The following is a 22941-nucleotide window of genomic DNA, read 5'->3' on the forward strand; positions in this document are numbered from 1 at the left end:
TCATAATGAGCGAGTAGTTCCATAACTTGATTGAGAGTTGGTTGAAAGGAGAACCTTGAGTTGGAATGCTCAAGAATAAAATCATAATTGGGTTTATTGTTGGGTCGCCCTCTAAATGACGCTAGTCCTTCCCAAGGGAAAGGATTAGGACTTGTGAATAGAAACTGACTTCCAACTTGCTTAACTTTCCTTTATCCGGTAAGGGATAACTGAGCAGTCAACCTTCAATTATCAATTAATCTTGGGAGAGTTCCAACAAGGATAGATCTTCCGACTAATCTACTCCCAGTCAAGGCTTTTAATTTAAATTACTTAAATTCTCTGATTTACTTTCCTGTTTACTAACTCAAATTATTTTCGAAAACATCTGGTTAATAAAATAGCACATCTTTCTGTAACTCGTTGGGAGACGACCTGGTATTCATACTCCCAGTATTTTAAATTCTAATTTTGTGACAACCTTTCTAAATTGATAAGCGGATTTCTGGTTGGTTAAGAACTGTACTTACAACGTATCTCTTATAATAATTTCTTAACTCGCCAATTTCTGCCACGCCAATTTTTGGCGCCGTTGCCGGGTACGCGCAATAGAGTGCTAAGTTATTGATTGGAATTTATTTATTTGCATTTTATTTTATTTTACTTTGCTACTATGAGCTACATGTTTCCTTCATTAAATGACGCGTTCAATTTCTAATCCAAGCTTGCCAGTATTTGATCCTGAGATTGAAAGAACTATTTCACGTATAAGGCAAGCTCAGCATCGGTTAGTCCTCTCTGAAGATGAATCTGAAACATCATGTAAGGAAGAAACAAGCTCCCTTTCTACTGATCTGGTTGTTTTACGTGCAGGTGACATGGCGGCACCTAGGAGAGTTACTATCCAGGAGGCTGGAGCCCCTGATTTTACAATGCAACCATTTCAAGCGCATCACCCAGCGTGGCTACAGATATTGAAATAAAAACTGCACTACTCAACTTGATGCCCAAGTTTCATGGCTTACTGGCTCAAGAACCTATCAAGCACCTTAGAGATTTCCAGGCAGCTTGTTCTACTGTCAGGCATGAAGGCGCAGATGAAACTTCTATTCTGTTAAAAGCCTTCCCATTCTCTCTTGAGGGAAAGGCGAGAGAGGGGTATTACACTCAACCTGCAGCAACTGTTTCTGACTGGGATACGCTCAGAAGAGATTTTTTGGAAAAATTCTTTCCAGCTGAAGTTACTGATAAACTGAGGAAAGACATTTCCATGATTGTTCAGGACGAATCCGAGACTCTCTACGAATACTGGGAGCACTTCAACAATCTTCTGGAAGCATGCCCCCACCATATGATTGACAAGATAGTGTTGCTCGACTACGTCACATAGGGCATGAGGCCTCAAGATAAGACCACATTGGAAAGTGCTAGCAATGGGTCTATGAAAAAAGTACAAGACCACTGATGAGGCATGGCAATTGATCAGCGACTTAGCTGAATCCACTCGAAATCACAGGTAGAAACAAAGCTGGTCAAAAGCTATTGCTGAGGTATCTTCTAGCAAGGAGACCACTGCTCTGACTCAGAGTATATGTGAAATGACCAACTTACTAAAGCAGATGCAGTTGAGTTAACAACAAGCGCAACAAGGCCAACAGTTAGTCCCACAGAGAGTGTACGGGATTTACGCTGATTATAGCCATTATACTGATGAATGTCCACGGCTCTAGCAGGAAGACAACACTGTGGCAGCCACTCACAACTTCTATGACTGCCCTAATCAAGGATACCATCAAGGTGGCAGCTACAACCATGGATGGCAGGACAATTCCAACCAAGGTTAGAGAGATAATTCTAACCAAAATTGGAGGGACAACAATAACAGAGGAGGCAGAGACAATCAAGGAAATCAGAGGTGGAACAACAACAACAACATGCAGTAGAACCAAAACCAGCCTTACAGAGCACCTCACCTGAGGCAGTCCCAAGGAGCACAGCATAACCAATAACAAGTTCCGCAAATCACTCAATCTAATTCCTCTCCAAGTGACGAGGCACTTCAATCCATTGCGCAAGGACAAAAGAATGTGGAAAGTTCACTTAATGGCCTCGCATCTGCTATACAAGCTCTCATCTCTCAGTTGGCACCATCCAATACTTCAAACACTCAACATGCAAGCTCCAGTGGAATTCCTTCTCAACCCTTACCCAATACAAAGAGTGGCATCAATGCCATCACCCTAAGGTCTAGAACCACACTGCAAGAGAGGAATCCGGAGGAGCCAATCCCATCAGAACACGCCTCAGCTGAAGAGGTAGTGGAAGTAGAGGACGCTGAAGAGGAAGAGGGCATACAAGACATAGTTGAAGAAGAAGAGGCTCAGCCACAGAAAGAAGCACCAAAGGATGCAGACGCTGTAGAAAACACCCCTCCCATTCCATTCCCATAAATTGTAAGGAAGCCCAGGAAGCAGATGGAACTTGATCCCAAAATGGTAGAAATATTCAAAAAGGTTAAGGTAACTTTTCCCCTTTTTGATGCTATTCAACAAGTACCTAAATACGCAAAGTTTCTAAAAGATTTATGTATACATAAGAACAAAATTTATGAATTAGAAATTATTCCTTTAGGTAGTTCTATATCTTCTTTAATGGGGGGTATACCTGAAAAGTGTAGTGATCCAGGTCCATGTATGGTTAACTGTACTATTAGGGGTGTGATATTTTCTGACTGTATGTGTGATTTAGGAGCATGTGTTAGAATAATGCCTTTGTCTATATATGATACTCTGAGGCTCCCTCCCTTAAAAAGGTCGGCAACTCATTTTGTGTTAGCAGATAAAAGCATTATTACAGTGGTTGGAATTGCTGAAGATATATTAATGTGCATGACGTGGCAGAAATTGGCGAGTTAAGAAATTATTATAAGAGATACGTTGCAAGAACAGTCCTTAACCAGCCAAAACTCCACTTAGCAATTTAGAAGGGTTGTCACAATATTTAAATTAAAATACTGGGAGTATGAATCCTAGGTCGTCTCCCAACGAGTTGCAGAAAGATGTGCTATTTTATTAATCAGATGTTTTCAAAAATGGGTTGAGTTGATAAACAGGAAATTAAATCAGAGAATTTAGATAATTTAAATAAAAACCTTGACTGGGAGTAGATTAGTTAGAAGCCCTATTCTTGTTGAAGTACTCTCAAAATTAATTGATAATTGAAGGTTGCTCTGCTTAGTTATCCCTTACTAGGTAGAGGAAAGTCAAGCAAGTTGGAAAGCTATTTCTAGTCCCAAGTCCTAATCCTCTCCCTTGGGAAGAACTAGTGTCAATGACTAGAGGGTGATCCAACAATAAACCCAATTGCAATTTTTTTCTTGAGTAATCCAACTCAAGGTTTCCTTTCAATCATCTCCCAATCAAGTTATGGAACTACTCGCTCATTATGTTTGTAAAATCCACGAAATAAGAAAAGGAAATATTGAAAAACATGATAAATAATAATCAAAGGAATCAATTAAAAATAAAATTAGTTCTTGTATTAATAAATTCTAAAAATAATCCAATAATATTTCTGAGTAAATAAAGGACATGGAAGAGTAAGTGACAGGTAAGGAAACAAACTAGAATGATGAAGTCTTGACGGAGGTAATAACTCTTCTCAATATCCCGATCCAAAAAGCAATAAATCAAAATCCTAAAAACTATGAATGTATCGAGAGAAAACCTAGAGGAGAGGGAAAATCAGATCTAAAACTAAAAATTATGCAGAATGAATGTTGTTCTCGTCTCTGCATGTTCCTTGGCTCTAATTTGTGTTTCTGGGCCAAAACCTGGGTTGAAATGCGGCCCAGAATCTGTGCCAGCGACTTCTGTAATTTTGCAGATCGCGCACGTCACACGGCCGCGTCGTCCACGCGTTCGCGTTACTCAGCGTTTTTTCGTACCACGCGTGCGCGTCGTCCATGCGTTCGCGTTGTTCATGCAGCTTCCAATCCGCGCGGTCGCATTAGGCACGCGAGCGCGTCACTATGATTTCTTCCATTTCGTGCGGTCGCGTGAGCCATGCGACCGCGTGACTTCTCGTTGGTCATCTCCTCAATTCCTTTCATTCCTTCCATTTTTGCATGCTTCCTCTTCATTCCTTACGCCATTCCTGCCCTATGAAACCTGAAACACTTAACATATAGATCACGACATCGAATGGTGTGAAGGAAGATAAAAATATACAACTAAGTGGTCTTTAGGAAGTAAGTTTTCAATCATAGAATAATTTTAGGAAGGAATTATAAATACATGCATATCATATGAATAAGCGGGTGAAGACTTGATAAAAAACCACACAATTAAACAAAATATGAATCATAAAATAGTGGTTTATCAACCTCCCCACACTTAAACATTAGCATGTCCTCATGCTAAGTTGAAGGAGATAAATATGAATGAATAGAGGCATGCAAGACTCATGCAATGTAATGCAACCTATATACATATGAATGCAACTATATGATTTTGTCTGCATGATAAAAAAACATATAAGTTCTCTAAGACAAAACATGGGGTAGATTTCACTATTTCAAATCATGCAGTAAAAGCAGGTAAATTCATAAGAAGATAGCTCGTGAAAGCAGGGGACACGGGATTGAGTATTAAACCCTTACTGTTGGTGCGTGTGCACTCTAATCATCTCTAGCATATGGGGTAATCACTCTATCTTTCTCTAACCATGCTTTCAAAAATTTTGTTTTTCACCTAATCAATCAACAATTTTAAAATGCCAATGCAAACATCATGAGGTCTTTTTATGGTTGTAATGGGGCTAAGGTAAGGGTGAGGGTATACTTATGGCTAAGTGAGCTCATACATTAAATCTTTAATTAACCTAAGCTCTCACCTAACATACATGCACTCTATATAATTTCAACATTCATACTTAGCTACCCAAAGTTCTTTTTCATATTCCATACTCATGCATCAACCTTTACTTTAATTTTATCACATGTGCATTGATTATTAAATTCTGACTTATCATTGGGATGATTTTTGTCCCCTTGTTCACTAAAATAAAGAAATATTTTTTTGTAGCTTATCAATGCACGTAGATTTGTAATTTTTCTTTTATGGTTTCACATGAATAGGTACCCAAATTTCCTTTATTTTATCATGACATTTTTTGCTATTATCTTTTATTCCCACAATTTTCCCATACTCAGTTAACACACAATTTCTATCTTAAGCTAACCAAAGATTCAATTGGGATTTTCAATTGTTTTTCTACTTAAGGCTAGTAATGTGGTAAAATATAGAACAAATAGGATTAAAAATGGCTCAAAGTGGTTAACAAAGGTAATTAAAAGGGTCGGCTTATTTGGGATACGTGAGCTAAACAAACAATGGCCTCAATCATATGCATGCACATAACACATTAACATTGGACATATAGGATAAAACAAAATTCAGATTATAATCATAGAGAAGTAAACACACAGGAAAATATATTTATGGTTAAATGGTGTAACCATTAGGCTCAAAGTCTCACGGGTTGTGTGTTCTTTTAGCTCTAAAATCCTGTTCCAATTTCAACTTCAAACAAATTTAATATAAATGTTTTGATTTAAATTAGTGAAATTTTCAAAAAATATATGGTCTTAAAAGAAACTTATTATCTTTTCAATAAGGTAGAACATGCATGCAATTAACCTACTATTATGCAATCTATCTTATTTGAAAGAAAAAGAAGTTGGTGTTAAGGGTAAGAATTACCTCGGGATGTCAGGTACTGACCGACCTCCCCACACTTAAGGCTTTGCACCATCCTCGGTGCCATCTGTCAAGAACAAGGGTGGGCTGGTGGCAGTATCTCCACAGTCGGGACCGTCATGGCTCCCTGTGCTGGTAAAGGAAGTGGAGTCCGGAGTGCCTTGGTCCTCGTCAGGTCTGTGGTTTCCTGTGAGTAGCTCCTTGAGGTATTTGAATCGGCAGTAGTTGTGGCGCTCTTGTAGCTTTGCTTTCTGGTCTTGCCGGTCCAACCTCTCCAGTATTTGATGCAGCAGCTGACTAGTAGAAGGTGGAATGTCTGCAGCATGTTCTGCGGACTGGCTGGTAGTGGCTAGTGGTGGCTTGAGATATCTCCCGCTAGGGACGTATTGATCATCTCGTGGAAGAATGGCTTTGGTGTCCCTAGCTCTGTAGGAGACTCCGACTGCTGAGACAATATCTGAGACCATGGCGGGGAAAGGTAGGTTGCCCGCGATTTGCACGTGTCCCATAGCATTCCGGATATGTCTTGGTAGATTTAGAGGCTGGTCTGTGAGGATGCACCATAGTAGAACGGCCATGTCTGCGGTGAAGGAGGACTCATGAGTGCTCGGAAAGACGTAATGGGACATAATTTGTGCCCATACGTGAGCCTCCAAGGTGAGTACGGAAGCCGATATTCCCTTAGGACGGGAACGATGGTATCCAAAAATTCATCTGCTACCAGGTTGTGCGATAACACTGAGAACAGCGTCCCAGTCAAATTTGTACGCCTGGCGCTTGAGTGCGGCTTCTTGAAATGCGTCTAATCCTTCTGGAGCAGGGGGAAGATCTAATGCTCGCTGAATGACCTCTTCTGTAATGGGGACTTGCTTCTGACAGATATAAACAGATTGCAGGGTCGGCAGGTGGAAATTGGAGTAGAACTCAACTACCCAAGAAAGATTAATCTGTTTTGGCTGTCTCCGTAGGAATCCCCAATGTTTCTGTGTAATCTGTGGCTCAACAAATTCAGCAATACGAGGTGGAAGGATAAGAAGGTGTTTGTTGTTGTAATTTCGAGCTGCCAGAATGGGGAACATCTGCTCACAGTAGCGATTAGGAAATCGTGCAGTGTCCTTTGCTGGGAATGCTTTCTCCTTTTCATCGACCTTTATAATCCTTTTAATTCTTTTTGTTGAGGGCTTAATTGCAGTTGAAGATGGCTCTGCCACTAATGCTCTTTTTGTTCCTCTCCTTGCTATGGATTTGGGGGTAGCTTTCTCCTTGCCTTTCTTGGTGGCCATCCTGAAAGGAAACGAGTAAAGACATGAATATTTAAAGGTTTATAGCAAGGAAAAGAATAGGAAAGGTGGTAATCAATGCACAGGAATGGATAATGATGTGAACACATGGTCGTGACTACATGTGGCAAATCAACAATTGAAATATAGGAAGTGCATGTGAAGACAGTCAAATGCTAGGTGTTTATTGGCATGCCGGCAAGGGCATGAGTAGCATAGATCAAGCATTCAATGTCCAAGTTAGATTACCAAGTCATTCAAACTAACAATATGTTTGTAATAACAATTATATTTTATTAATAAAAAATAAAAAGGGTTTTGTGAAAAGCAAGCATATTGAATAGTGGATTAAAAGAAATCCAAAAAAATAGTGCACAATGCCATATGGGCGTTTTCACAAACACATAGCATGCATGTTAAAGAAGGTATGGAAAATATTAACTTGAACATGCAAGTAACCCTATAAAAATAATATATAATTGTTAAACAAGTCCTAAACAATCCACAAGCAACACATAAAAAGAATGACCCAAATAAATTTTCAATACCAATATGAGGGAGAAGAAATAAAAAGAAAATATGGATGAAGAAAGTAGAAAAGAAAGAGAAAGAAAACATGAGAATAAGAAGAAGAATGAAAAAGTAGGGAAGAAGAGAAGAAAAACCTTGATAATGGTAGTGGGAGAGAGGGGGTAGAAGGGAGGAAGAAGGAAGAAGGGAGAAGGGGGGAAAATAGGATTGGTGTGGGAAAAGATAAGACAATCTGGCAGATTTGAATGAGATGGGCGGCGAAGCAACGCGGACGCGTGGTGCACGCGGTCGCGCGGAGGGCCTTTGAAGGGAATGACGCAGATGCGTCGGTCACGCGGACGCGTGAAATGATAAGCGCTAGGGGCTCGAGTGTAGCTTCGCGCTTGCACAACTCTCTGTTTGAAAACATGTTTTGCCAAATTTCAGGGTGACGTGGTCGCGTGGTCGACACAATCGCGTGAGTGGCCAGTATAGGGATGTGACGCGGACGTGTGAGCCATGTGTCCGCGTGTTAAGGCTTGTTCGTTCAGCACCAATCCAGCACCACTCCAGCACAACTTTCGGTTGTGCACCCTTTCTTACGTCGATTTTTATGTCACGCGTCCGCATGGGTGACGGGGACGCGTGGGAGGCATTTTTCCCATGTGATGCGGATGCGTCGGCGACGCGGTCGCGTGGGGTGATTTATGCCAAAGGCACGCCTCTAGCCGCACTCTCGCGTGACTCTCTATTCGTTTTCTTATTCTCTCTGAGCCACCTGTGATGTGGACGCGTCGGAGACGCTGTCACGTTGCGACTCTCTCTTTTTTTTTAAATATGCAAATGCAGATGCAAACTAAATATGCTAATAATGAGAAGAGTTAGTGAAAAAGAAAACTAAGAGTAAAGAAAGGAACGATCATACCATGGTGGGTTGTCTCCCACCTAGCACTTTGCTTTAATGTCCTTAAGTAGGACGCTCCATTAGCTCAGTCTTCTGCTGTGAGTGGATCCTCCAAGAGGAAGATATCTAACTCCTTGTTTTTCGTCACCTTCTCACCATGGTAGAGCTTCAAACAATGTCCATTAACTTTGATGAGTTTAGAGCTTGAAGGTTGACTTAGGTGAAAAACTCCGTACGGCTCAGCCTTCTCGACTTTATATGGACCTTCTCACCTTGATCTCAACTTGCCTAGCATGAGCCTCAGTCTAGAATTGTAAAGGAGGACTAAATCCCAGGTTGGAACTCTTTCCTCTTGATGTGCTGATCATGTACAACCTTCATCGTTTCCTTGTACAGCCTTGAGTTCTCATAAGCTTCTAGGCGAAGGCTTTCCAATTCTTGCAGTTGCAACTTCCTATCAGCTCCGGCTTTCTCAAATCCCATGTTACATTCCTTTACTGCCCAAAAGGCTTTGTGCTCTACTTCAACTGGAAGATGACAGACTTTTCCATAAACTAAGTGAAAATGACTCCTCCCAATGGGTGTCTTGTATGCTGTTCTGTATGCCCAGAGTGCATCTTGTAGCCTGGTGCTCCAGTCTCTTCTATGAGGTTTGACTATCTTCTGCAATATGCATTTTATCTCTCTGTTAGACACCTTGACTTGCCCATTAGTATGAGGATGGTAGGCTGTTGCTACTTTATGAATGATCCCATGCTTCTTCAGTAATCCTGTTAGTCTCCTGTTACAAAAATGGATGCCTTGATCGCTCACGATTGCTCGTGGTGATCCAAAGCGACAAATAATGTGGCTTCTAACAAAGGAAACAACAGTGTTAACATCATCGGTGCGGGTAGGAATTGCTTCCAGCCATTTAAAAACGTAATCAACAGCTAACAATATATAAAAATGACCATTAGAATTTGGAAATGGACCCATAAAGTCATTGCCCCAAACATAAAAAATTTCACAGAAAAGCATAATTTGTTAAGGCACGTCATCCCTCTTAGATATATTACCAAATTTTTGGCATGGGAAACAAGATTTACAAAATTCAGATTTTTCTAGTTGTTCTTTGAGGGCCAAAATGTCCTCCACTCTTAGATGAGTGACAGGCCTCTAAAATGGACTGGAATTCTGATTGAGGCACACACCTTCGAATTACTTGGTCAGTGCCACATCTCCAAAAATATGGGTCATCCCATATATAATATTTAGACTCGCTTTTCAGCTTGTCTCTTTGATGCTTAGTAAAGTTTTGAGGAAAAGTGTGGCTAACTAGATAGAGACAGGTGCATACCAAGGGACTACCTCAGATAATGCTTGTAGGTTATCAAATGGGAAATTATCAACTATAGGAGTGCAGTCATCTTTAATGTGCTCAAGGCGACTCAAGTGGTCTGCCACTAGATTCTGGTTACCATTCCTATCCTTTATTACTAAATCAAATTCTTGTAGTAGCAGTATCCAACGTATAAGCCTTGGTTTGGATTCCTTTTTAGCTAATAAATACTTTAGAGCAGCATGGTCTGAATACATTACTACTTTAGTACCAAATAAATAGGGTCAGAATTTATCCAGAGCAAAAACAATAGCAAGAAGCTCTTTCTCAGTAGTAGTGTAGTTAGACTGAGCAGTGTCTAAAGTCTTAGACGCATAAGCAATGACAAAAGGATACTTACCTTCACATTGAGCCAGCGCTGCTCCTACTGCATGGTTGGAAGCATCGCACATAATTTCGAATGGCTGGCTCCAATCAGGTTCTCTCACAATTAGAGCTTGAGTCAGGGCGGTCTTCAGCTTATCAAACGCTTGTTTGCAATCCTTACTGAACTCGAACTCATTATCTTTTTGCAGTAATCTGGATAAGGGAAGTGCTACCTTGCTAAAGTCCTTAATGAATCTCCAGTAAAAACCTGCATGGCCAAGGAATGAACGGACTTCCCTCACAGATGAGGGGTAAGGAAAACTAGAAATAACATCCACCTTTGCTGGATCTACAAAAATGCTAGTATTAGACATAACATGTCCTAGTACAATCCTTTGTCTTACCATAAAGTGACATTTTTTAAAATTCAATACAAGGTTTGTACTGACACATCTATCTAGTACTCTAGATAAACTATCCAAGCAAAGGCTAAAGGAATCACCATAAACGCTAAAATCATCCATAAAAACCTCCATACAGTCCTCAAGAAGGTTAGAGAAAAGACTCATCATGCACTTTGGAAAGTAGCTGGTGCATTGCACAAGCCAAAAGTCATTCTCTTATAGGCATAAGTCCCAAAAGGACATGTAAAAGTAGTCTTTTCCTGATCTTCAAGAGCTATATGAATCTTGAAATAGCCTGTGTAACCATCTAAAAAGCAATAATGTGATTTACCTGACAGGCGATCCAGCATTTGATCAATGAATGGAAGAGGATAGTGATCCTTACGAGTGGCTTGGTTGAGACGCCTGTAATGAATGCAGACCCTTCAGGCGTTCTGTACTCTGGTTGCTATGAGCTCTCCATGCTCATTCTTTACTGTAGTGACTTCAGACTTCTTGGGCACCACTTGTACTGGGCTTTCCCATTCACTGTCTGAGATGGGGTAGATAATATCTGCCTCTAGTAGTCTGGTCACTTCCTTCTTGACAACCTCTAAGATAGTGGGGTTCAGTCTTCTTTGGGGTTGACGAACGGGTCTTGCACCCTCTTCTAAAAATATTCTGTGCTCACAAACTTGAGGGTTGATTCCTACTATGTCTGCCAAACTCCACCCAATTGCCTTCTTGTGCCTCCTAAGCACACTAAGTAACTGCTCTTCTTATTGAGAAGTGAGTTCCCGGGCAATGATAACTGGAAACTTCTGTTTGTCCTCGAGGTAAGCATATTTGAGGTGTGGAGGGAGGGGTTTCAATTCTAACTTCTGCTCATGGTCAGGCTCTGGATTGTCTGGAGCTGGTGGCAGTGGTAAAGTGCTTTCATTGTCCTCAGAAAGTGTCCCCACACTCAGACCTTGTCCTATGTACTTCTTTTCAAACTCCTCCTGGTGAACTTCAGCTACGGTTTCATCTATGATGTCACATTGGAGGATAGAATGATCTTCTGGAGGGTGCTTCATAACTCCATTCAGATTGAAGCTTACTACTCGGCCGTCTATTTCAAAAGAGTATGTTCTTGAAAACGCATCCAATTTGAACTTCGAGGTCTTCAGGAAAGGTCTTCTGAGAAGGATTGATGATGGCTTCTCTGAGTCATTTTGGGGAATCTCCAGGATAAAAAAATCAATGGGGAATGTGAGCCCCTTAATACCCACTAATACATCTTCAGCAACTCCAGCCATTGTAATAATGCTTTTATCTGCTAACACAAAACGAGCTGCCGACCTTTTTAAGGGAGGGAGCCTCAAAACATCATATATAGACAAAGGCATTATACTAACACATGCTCCTAAATCACACATGCAGTCAGAAAATATCACACCACCAATAGTACAATTAACCATACATGGACCTGGGTCACTACACTTTTTAGGTAAACCTCCTATTAAAGCATATATGGAACTACCCAAAGGAATAGTTTCTAATTCATTAATTTTGTCTTTATGTATGCATAAATCTTTTAGAAACTTTACGTATTTAGGTACCTGTTGAATACCATCAAAAAGGGGAACAGTCACCTCAACCTTTTTGAATATTTCTACCATTTTGGGATCGGGTTCCAACTGCTTCCTGGGCTTCCTTGCAAGTTGTGGAAATGGAATAGGAATGGCATTTTCTACAGTGTCTGTGCCCTTTGGTGCTTCTTCCTGTGATTGAGCTTCTTCTTATTCTTCTTCATTCATGTCCTGTATATCCTCTTCCTCCTCAACATCTTCTATTTCTACTACCTCTTCAGCTGAGGCGTGTTCTGGTGGGTTTGACTCTTCTTGATTCCTCTCTTGCAATGTGGTTCCGGACCTTAGGGTGATGGCATTAATGCCGCCCTTTGGATTGGGTAATGGTTGAAAGGGGATTCAACTGGAGCTCAAAGGCTGGTTATTGGGGTTACTCATTGATCCAATCTGTGAGGTAAGAGCTTGCAAGGTAGAGTTCAGACCATTTAGAGTAGAAGTAAGGTTGCTTTCCATGGCCTGTTGTCTCTGATTAATAGATTGTAGTAACTCATCATTTGGAGATGAAGAAGGACAAGTGATCTGAGAAGTCTGCTGTTGGTTGTGCTGTGATCCTTGGAATTGCCTCAGATGAGGTGCTCTGTAAGGCTGGTTCTGGTTCTGCTGCCTGCTGTTGTTATTATTCCACCTCTGATTTCCTTGATTGTCTCTGCCTCATCTGTTATTGTTGTTTCTCCAATTCTAATTAGAATTATCTCTCCAACCTTGGTTGGAATTGTCCTGCCATCCATGGTTGTAGTTACCACCTTGATTGTACCCTTGATTGGGATGGTCATAGAAGTTATAAGTGGCTGCCACAGTGTTGTCTTCTTGCTGGAGCTGCAGACATTCATCAGTATAATGGCTATAATCGGCACAGATTCCACACACTCTCTGTGGGAATAACTGTTGGACTTGCTGTGGTGGAGAAGGTTGAGCTTGCTGAGCTTGTTGTTGATTCAATTGCATCTGCTTCAGTAAGTTGGTCATTTCACAGATACTCTGAGTTAGAGCAGCAGTCTTCTTGCTAGAGGATACTTCTGCAACAGCTTTTGAATGGCCTTGTTTCTGCCTGTGATTCTAAGTAGATTCAGCTAAGTCGCTAATCAATTGCCATGCCTCATCAGTGGTCTTATACTTTTTCATAGACCCATTGCTAGCACCTTCCAATGTGGTCTTATCTTGAGATTTCATGCCCTGTGTAAAGTAGCCGAGCAAAACTATCTTGTCAATCATATGGTGGGGGCATGCTTCTAGAAGATTATTAAAGTGCTCCCAATATTCGTAGAGAGTCTCAGGTTCGTCCTAAATGATCATGGAAATGTCTTTCCTTAGTTTATCGGTACCTCAGCTGGAAAGAATTTCTCCAAAAATTCAGTTGCTCCGGGTTGAGTCTAGTACCACTCTCTTGCCTTTTCCTCAAGAGAGAATGGGAAGGCTTTTAACAGAATAGAAGTTTCATCAGTACCATCACGCTTAACAGTAGAAAAAGCTGTTTGAAAATCCCTAAGATGCTTGATAGGTTCTTGAGCAGGTAAGCCATAAAACTTGGGCATCAAGTTGAGTAGTGCAGTCTTTATCTCAAAGTCCACAGTCACTGTTGGGTGGTGTGCCTGGTATGGCTGTAGTGTAAAATCAGGGGCTCCAGCCTCCTAGATAGTGATTTTCCTAGGTGCTTCCATATCACCTGCACGTAAATCAACTGAATCAGTAGAAAGAGAGCTTGTTTCTTCCTTAAATGACATTTCAGATTCGTCCTCGAAGAAGACTAGCCTACGCCGAGCTTGCCTTATACGTGAAATAGTTCTTTCAATCTCAGGGTCAAATACTGGCAAGCTTGGATCAGGAAGTGAACGCGTCATTCAATGAAAGAGATGTGCAGCTCATAGTAACAAAATAAAAAGAAAAATGCAATTAAATAAATTCCAGTCAATAAATTAGCACACTATTGCAACTCCCCGGCAACGGCGCCAAAAATTGACGTGGCGGAAATTGGTGAGTTAATAAATTATTATAAGAGATACGTTGCAAGTACAGTCCTTAACCAGTCGAAAATCCGCTTATCAATTCAGAAGGGTTGTCACAATATTGAAATTAAAATACTAGGAGTATGAATCCTAGGTCGTCTCCCAACGAGTTGCAGAAAGATGTGCTATTTTATTAATCAGATGTTTTCAAAAATGGGTTGTGTTGATAAACAGGAAATTAAATCAGAGAATTTAGATAATTTAAATAAAAACCTTGACTGGGAGTAGATTAGTTAGAAGCCCTATTCTTGTTGAAGTACTCTACAATTTAATTGATAATTGAAGGTTGCTTTGCTTAGTTATCCCTTACTAGGTAGAGGAAAGTCAAGCAAGTTGGAAAGCTATTTCTAGTCACAAGTGCTAATCCTCTCCCTTGGGAAGGACTAGTGTCAATGACTAGAGGGTGATCCAACAATAAACCCAATTGCAATTTTTTTGAGTAATCCAACTCAAGGTTTCTTTTCAATCATCTCCCAATCAAGTTATGGAACTATTCACTCATTATGTTTGTAAAATCCACAAAATAAGAAAAGGAAATATTGAAAAACAAGATAAATAATAATCAAAGGAATCAATTAAAAATAAAAATAGTTCTTGTATTAATAAATTCTTAAAATAATCCAATAATAATTCTGAGTAAATAAAGAACATGGAAGAGTAAGTGTCAGGTAAGGTAACAAACTAGAATGATGAAGTCTTGACGGAGGTAATAACTCTTCTCAATATCCTGATCCGAAAAGCAATAAAATCAAAATCCTAAGAACTATGAATGTATCGAGAGAAAACCTAGAGGAGAGGGAAAATCAGATCTAAAACTAAAAATTATGCGGAATGAATGTTGTTCTCGTCTCTGCATGTTCCCTGGCTCTAATATGTGTTTATGGGCCGAAAACTGGGTTGAAATGTGGCCCAGAATTTGTGCAAGCGACTTCTATAATTCTGCAGATCGCGCACGTCACGCGTCCGCATCGTCCACGCGTTCGCGTCACTCAGCATTTTTTCATGCCACGCGTGCGCGTCGTCCATGCGTTCGCGTTGTGCAGCTTCCAATCCGTGCGGTCGCGTTAGGCACGCGAGCGCGTTACTGTGATTTCTTCCGTTTCGCGCGGTCGCATGAGCCATTCGACCGCGTGACTTCTCGCTGGTCATCTCCTCAATTTCTTATGTTCCTTCCATTTTTGCATGCTTCCTTTTCATTCCGTACGCCATTCCTGCCCTATGAAGTCTGAACCACTTAACATACAGATCACGGCATCGAATGGTGCAAAGGAAGATAAAAATATACAACTAAGAGGTCTTTAAGAAGCAAGTTTTCAATCATAGAATATTTTTAGGAAGGAATTATAAATACATGCATATCATATGAATAAGAGGGTAAAAACTTGATAAAACCACACAATTAAACACAATATAAATCATAAAATAGTGGTTTATCAAAGCATTAAGGGGCTCACATTTCCCATTGACTTTATATCTTGGAAATGCCCCCTAATGACTCAGGGAAGCCATCATCAATCCTGCTTGGAAGACCATTCCTGAAGACTTCAAAGTTCAAGCTAGACACATTTTCAGGAACTTATTCTTTTGAAATAGATGTCAGAATGGTAAAATTCAGCTTAAATGAAGCTCTGAAGCACCCTCTGGATGATTGTTCTATCTCCAAGTGTGACATCATAGATGAAACCGTGGCTGAAGTTCACTAGGAGGAATTGGAAGAGAAGTACACAGAACAAGGTCCAAGTGTGGGGACATTTTCAAAAGATAATGAGGGCACTTTGCCATTATTGCCAGCTCCGGATGACCCATAGCCTAGCCATGAGCAGAAAGTAGAATTAAAACCCCTCCCTCCACACCTCAAGTATGAGTACCTTGAGGACAAGCAGAAGTTTCCCGTTATCATTGCAAGGGAACTCACTTCCCAACAAGAAGAACAGCTACTGAGTGTGTTGAGGAAACACAAGAAAGCTATTGGATTGAGCTTGGCGGATATAGTAGGCATCAGCCCTCAAGTTTGTGAGAACAAAATATTCCTAGAGGAGGGTGGAAAGCCTGTCCGTCAACCTCAGAGGAGACTGAATTCCACCATCTTAGAAGTTGTCAAGAAAGAAGTGACTAGGCTACTTGACGCAGATATCATTTACCCCATCTCAGATAGCGAATGGGTCAGTCCAGTACAAGTGGTGCCCAAGAAGTCTGGAATCACAACAGTAAGAAATGAGCACGGAGAGCTTCTGACCACTAGAGTGCAGAATTCATGGAGAGTTTGCATTGACTATAGGCGTCTCAACCAAGCCACTCGCAAGGATCATTACCCCTTACCATTCATTGATCAGATGCTTGATCGCCTGTCAGGTAAATCCCATTATTGCTTTTTAGATGGTCATACAGGCTACTTTTAAATCCATATTGCTTCTGAAGATCAGGAAAAGACTACTTTTACATGTCATTTTGGGACTTATGCTTATAAGAGAATGCCCTTTGGCTTATGCAATACATCAGCCACTTTCCAAAGGTGCATAATGAGTCTTTTCTCTGACCTTATTGAGGACTGTATGGAGGTTTTTATGGATGATTTTAGCATTTATGGTGATTCATTTAGCCTTTGCTTGGATAGTTTATCTAGGGTATTAGATAGATGTGTCAGTAGAAACCTTGTATTGAATTTTGAGAAATGTCACTTTATGGTAAAACAAGGAATTGTACTAGGGTATGTTATATCTAATACTGGCATTTTTGTAGATCCAGCAAAGGTAGATGTTATTTCTAGTTTACCTTACTCCTCCTCTGTGAGGGAAGTCCGTTCGTTCCTTGGCCATGCAGGTTTTTACCGGAGGTTCATTAAGGACTTTAGTAAGGTAGCACTACCCTTATCTAGACTACTGCAAAAGGATATTGAGTTCGAGTTCAGTGAGGATTGCAAACAAGCGTTTGATAAGCTGAAGACCGCCCTGACTCAGGCTCTAATTGTGAGAGGACCAGACTGGAGCCAGCCATTGGAAATCATTTGCGATGCTTCCAACCATGCAGTAGGAGCAGCGCTAGCTCGGCGTGAAGGTAAGGATCCTTTTGTAATAGATTATGCGTCTAAGACTTTAGACACTGCTCAATCTAATTACACTACTACTGAGAAAGAGCTTCTTGCTATTGTTTTTGTTCTGGATAAATTCCGAGCCTATTTAATTGGTACTAAAGTAGTAGTGTACTCAGACCACGCAGCTCTAAAGTATTTATTAGCTAAAAAAGAGTCCAAACCAAGGCTTATACATTGGATACTGCTACTACAATAATTTGATTTAGAAATTAAGGATAGGAGTGGTAACTAGAATCTAATGGCAGACTACTTGAGTCGCCTTGAGCACATTCAGGATGACCCCACTCCTATAGATGATAATTTCCCATTTGATAACCTGAAGTAGTCCCTTGGTATGTGCCAGTAGCTAATTATCTTGTTAGCCACACTTTTCCTCCAAACTTTACTAAGCATCAAAGAGACAAGCTGAAAAGCGAGTCCAAATATTATATATGGGATGAGCCCTTGGTGCACGAAATTGGAAATCACAATTCTTCACAACTTCGCACAACTAACCAGAAAGTGCACTGGGTCATCCAAGTAATACCTTACGTGAGTAAGGGTCGAATCCCATGGAGATTGTTGGCTTGAAGCAAGCTATGGTTATCCTATAACTCTTAGTCAGGATATAATATCAATAATGATTCTTAGTTTTAATTGTAAAAAGTGAAAGGGCATAAAATAAATAATTGTTACGCAATAATGGAGAATATGTTGGACTTTGGAGATGCTTTGTCCTCTGAATTCCTGCAACATAATGCTTTCTCACTTTCATACATGCAAGGCTCCTTCCATGGCAAGCTGTATGCAGGGTATCACCGTTGTCAATGGCTACTTCCCATCCTCTCAGTGAAAATGGTCCAAATGCTCTGTCACAGCACGGCTAATCATCTGTCGGTTCTCGATCATGTCGGAATAAGATCCCTTGATCCTTTTGCGTATGTCACTATGCCCAACACTCACGAGTTTGAAGCTCGTCATAGTCATCCAATCCCAGAATCCTACTCGGAATACCACAGACAAGGTTTAGACTTTCCGGATTCTCAAGGATGCTGCCAATGGATTCTAGCTTATACCACGAAGATTCTGATTAAGGAATCTAAGAGATACTCATTCAATTTAATGTAGAACAGAGGTGGTTGTCAGGCACACATTCATGGATTGAGGAAGGTGATGAGTGTCACGGATCATCACCTTCTTCATAGTGAAGCGCGAATGAACATCTTAGATAGGAACAAGCGTGTTTGAATGGAAAACAGAAATAATTGCATTAAGTCATCGAGACGCTGCAGAGCTCCTCACCCCAACAATGGAGTTTAGAGACTCATGCCGTCAAAAGGTACAAAATTCAGATCTAAAAATGTTATGAGATGCGAAATAAGTCTCTAAAAGTTGTTTAAATACTATACTAGTAGCCTAGGTTTACAGAAAATGAGTAAACTAAGATGAATAGTGCAGAAATCCACTTCTGGGGCCCACTTGGTGTGTGCTGGGGCTGAGACTTAAGCTTCTCACGTGCCTGGGCTGTTTCTGGAGTCGAACGCCAGGTTGTAACCTGTTTCTGGCGTTGAACTCCAACTTGCAACCTGTTTCTGGCGCTGAATGCCAGACTGCAACATGGAACTGGCGTTAAACGCCAGTTTACGTCATTTATCTTCGCGTAAAGTATGAACTATTATATATTGTTGGAAATCCCTGGATGTCTACTTTCCGACCCAATTGAGAGCGCACCAATTGGACTCTTATAGATCCAAAAAATTATTTGTCGCTTTGGATCACCATGAGCAATCGTGAGCGATCAAGGCACCCACTTCTGTAACAGGAGACTAACGGGATTACTGAAGAAGCATGGGATAGTTCACAAAGTGGCAACAGCCTACCCTCCCCAGACTAATAGGCAAGCTGAGGTGTCTAACAAAGAGATAAAGAGTATATTGCAGAAGATAGTCAAACCTCATAAACGAGACTGGAGCACCAGGCTACAAGATGCACTCTGGGCATATAGAACAGCATACAAGACACCCATTGGGATGAGTCCTTTCCGCTTAGTTTATGGAAAGGCCTATCACCTCCCAGTTGAGGTAGAGCACAAAGCCTTTTTGGGCAGTAAAGAAGTGTAATATGGAATTTAAGAAGGCCAGAACTGAGAGGAAGTTGCAACTGCAAGAATTAGAGAACCTTAGCCTAGAAGCTTATGAGAACTCAAGGCTGTACAAGGAAAATATGAATGCTGTGCGTGATAAGCACATCAAGAGGAGAGAGTTCCAATCTGGGGACTTTGTCCTCCTTTATAACTCTAGACTGGGGCTAATGCCAGCAAGTTAAGATCACGATGGGAAAGTCCATATAGAGTAGAGAAGGCTAAACCTTACGGAGTTTTCCACCTGAGTCATCCTTCGAGCTCTGAATTCATCAAAGTTAATGGATATCGCTTAAAGCTATATCATGGTGAGACGGAGACAAAACCCAAGGAGCTGGAGATCTTCCTCTTGAAGGAACCACCCATAGCAGAAGACTGAGCTAGTGGAGCGTCCAACTTAAGGACGTTAAAGCAAAGTGCTGGGTGGGAGACAACCCACCAGTGTATGATCGTTCCTTTATTTCTTCTTAGTTTTCTTTTTCAATAACTCTTCTCATTATTAGCACATTTAGTTTGCATCTGCATTTGCATATTGCATATAAAACACGAAAGCGTGGCTGGAGGCGTGCCTTTGGCACAACTTGACCCACGCGAGCACGTGACCGACGCATCCGTGTCATTTGGAAAATTGCCTCCCACGCGTCCGCGTCGAGCACGCGAACGCGTGACTTGAAAATCGACGTAGGAAAGGGTGCATGGCCGAAAGCTGTGTTGGGGTGCGGCTGAACTGGCGCTGGATGCCTAAGCCTTACCTCGCGAACGCGTGCTCCACGTGTCCGCGTCATCTTCCATTATTGGCCATTCACGCAATCGCGTCAACCACGCGAACGCATCACCTAGAAATTTGGCAACATTGAGTTTCGAATAGAGAGTTGTGCGAGCGCGTTGCTACCCTCGCGCCAGTAGCACAAAACGAGTCACACATCCGCATGCCCGACGCGTTTGCGTCGATTCTTCTAAGCGCCAACCGCGCGAACGCGTACCCCATGCGTTCGCGTCGCTCGCGCTGCACAGCTTATCCGGATTTGCCAAAATATCTTATCTTTCTCTCCCCCAATTCCTATTTTTCTTTTCCCATCTTCTTTCTTCCTTCTTCCTTCCCCCTTCTTCCTTCGTCCTTCTTACTCACTTTCTACTATTCTCTCTCTCACCACCATTCAAAAGGTTTTTCTTTTCTTCTTTCCCCCTTACTTTTCTATTCTTATCTTTATGTTTTATTCTTCTTTTGTTTTTCTTTTTCCTTTCATTATTCATGCTATCTTTTTCTTTCTTTTTTTTTGTTTTACTTGGTGATTGAAAATTTATTTGGGTCATTATTCTTTCTTATGCATTGCTTATGGATTGTTAAGAAGCTGTTTGGCAATTATATATCAATTTTTAAAGGGTTGCTTGCATGCTCAATTTAATACTTTCAATAGCTTACCCACCATGCATACTATGTGTTTGTAAAAACGCCCGTATGGCATTTTGCACTATTTTTAGATCTCCCTTAATCTACTATTCTATAAATGCTTTCTTTTCACAAAAACCCTTATTTTATTTTATTATTTAAATATAATTGTTATTACAAACAGGTTATTAGTTTGAAAGGCTCGGTAATCCAACATGGACACTGAATGCTTGATCTATGCTACTCATGCCTTTGCCGGCATGCCAATAAACACCTTGCATTTAATTGTCATCATATGCACTTGCTATATTTCCATTGATGATTTTTCACATGTAGTCATGACCATGTGTTCCCATCATCCATCTTCTAATGTGCAATAATTACCACCTTTCCCGTTCTCTTTCTTGCTCTATCCATTTGAATTTAAGCTACTTTCTTTTCCCCTTTTCAGGATGGCCACCAAGAAAGGAAAGGAGAAAGCTACTCCCAAACCACCAGCGAGGAGAGGCACAAAAGAGCATTAGTGGCAGAGCCATCTTCAACTGCAATTAAGCCCTCAACAAAAAGAATTAAGAGGTTTTTAGAGGTTGATGAAAAAGAGAATGCCTTCCCAGCAAAGGACAATGCGTGATTTACCAATCGCTACTGTGAGCAGATGCTCCCCATCCTGGCATAAAGGAGTTACAACAACGAATACCTTCTTATCCTCTTGACTCGTATTACTGAATTTGTTGAGCTGCAAATTGAACGAAGACAATGGGGATTTCTACAGAGACAGCCACGGCAGGTCAATTTTTCCTGGGTGGTCGAGTTCTACTCTAATTTCCACCTGCCAACCCTGCAGTCTGTCTATGTCCGTCAGAAGCAAGTCCCCTATACAGAAGAGGCCATTCAATGAGCTTTAGATCTTCCCCCTATTCCAGAAGGACTGGACACATTTCAAGAGGCCGCACTCAAGCGCCAGATGTACCAATTTGACTGGGACGCTGTTCTCAGAGTTATCGCACAACCTGGTAGCAGATGGATTTATGGATACCATCGTTCCCGCCCTAAGGGAATATCGGCTTCCGCACTTACCTTGGAGGCTTGGGTATAGGCACAGATTATGTCCCATTACGTCTTTTCGAGCACTCACGAGTCCTCCTTCACTCCAGACATGGTCGTTTTACTCTGGTGCATGCTCACATACCAGCCTCTCAACCTACCAAGACACATCCAGAATGCAATGGGACACGTCCAAATTACGGGCAACTTACCTTTTCCTACGTTGGTTTCAGATCTCGTCTCAGCAGTCGGAGTCTCCTACAGAGCTGGGGACACCAAAGCCATGCTTCCACGGGATGATCAGTACGTCCCTAACGGGAAATACATCGGACCTCCAGCAGCCACTACAAGCCGGCCTACTGAACCGGCTGAGGACATTCCTCCTTCAACACCACAAGCACCTTCAACAAGTCAGCTGCTCCAACAAATACTGGAGAGGTTGGATCGGCAAGAATAGAAGGTGAAGCTACGAGAGCGCCACAACCAGCGCCGATTCCTATACCTCAAGGAGCTACTCACAGGAAACCACAGACCTGACAAAGACCCAGGCACTCCGGACTCCACTTTATTTACCAGCACAGGGAGCCATGACGGTCCCGATGGTGGAGATACTACTACCATCCCCCTCTGTTCCTAACAGATGGCACCGAGGATGGTGCAAATCCTTAAGTGTGGGGAGGTCGGCCAGTACCTGACTTCCGGAGGTAATACTCTTCCCTAACACTAGTAAAATAGGATATTTAGTTAGTTTTTCTTTTGTAAAATAGGATAAATTGCATAGTAATAGATTAGTTTCCTGCATGTTCTACTTGATTGAAAAGATAATAAGTTTCTACTAAGACCCTATTTTTAGAACAAAATTTCACTAATTTTAATCAAAACTTTTATGTTAAATTTGCTTGAAGTTGTATTTGGAACATGGTTTTTGAGCTATAGAACACACAACCTGTGAGACTTTGAACCTTAATACATGGTTACATTATTTAACCATAGTTATTTTATTCTTGTGTTTCTACTTCTCTATGATTGTAATCTATATTCTGTTTCATCCTATATGTCCAATGATTAATTTATTTATATGCTTGCATATGATTGAGGCCATTATTTGTTTAGCTTACTTATCCCAAATAAGCCTACCCTCTCAATTACCTTTGTTAGCCA

Source organism: Arachis duranensis, chromosome 6 (assembly GCF_000817695.3).
Source record: "Arachis duranensis cultivar V14167 chromosome 6, aradu.V14167.gnm2.J7QH, whole genome shotgun sequence".
NCBI lineage: Eukaryota > Viridiplantae > Streptophyta > Magnoliopsida > Fabales > Fabaceae > Arachis > Arachis duranensis.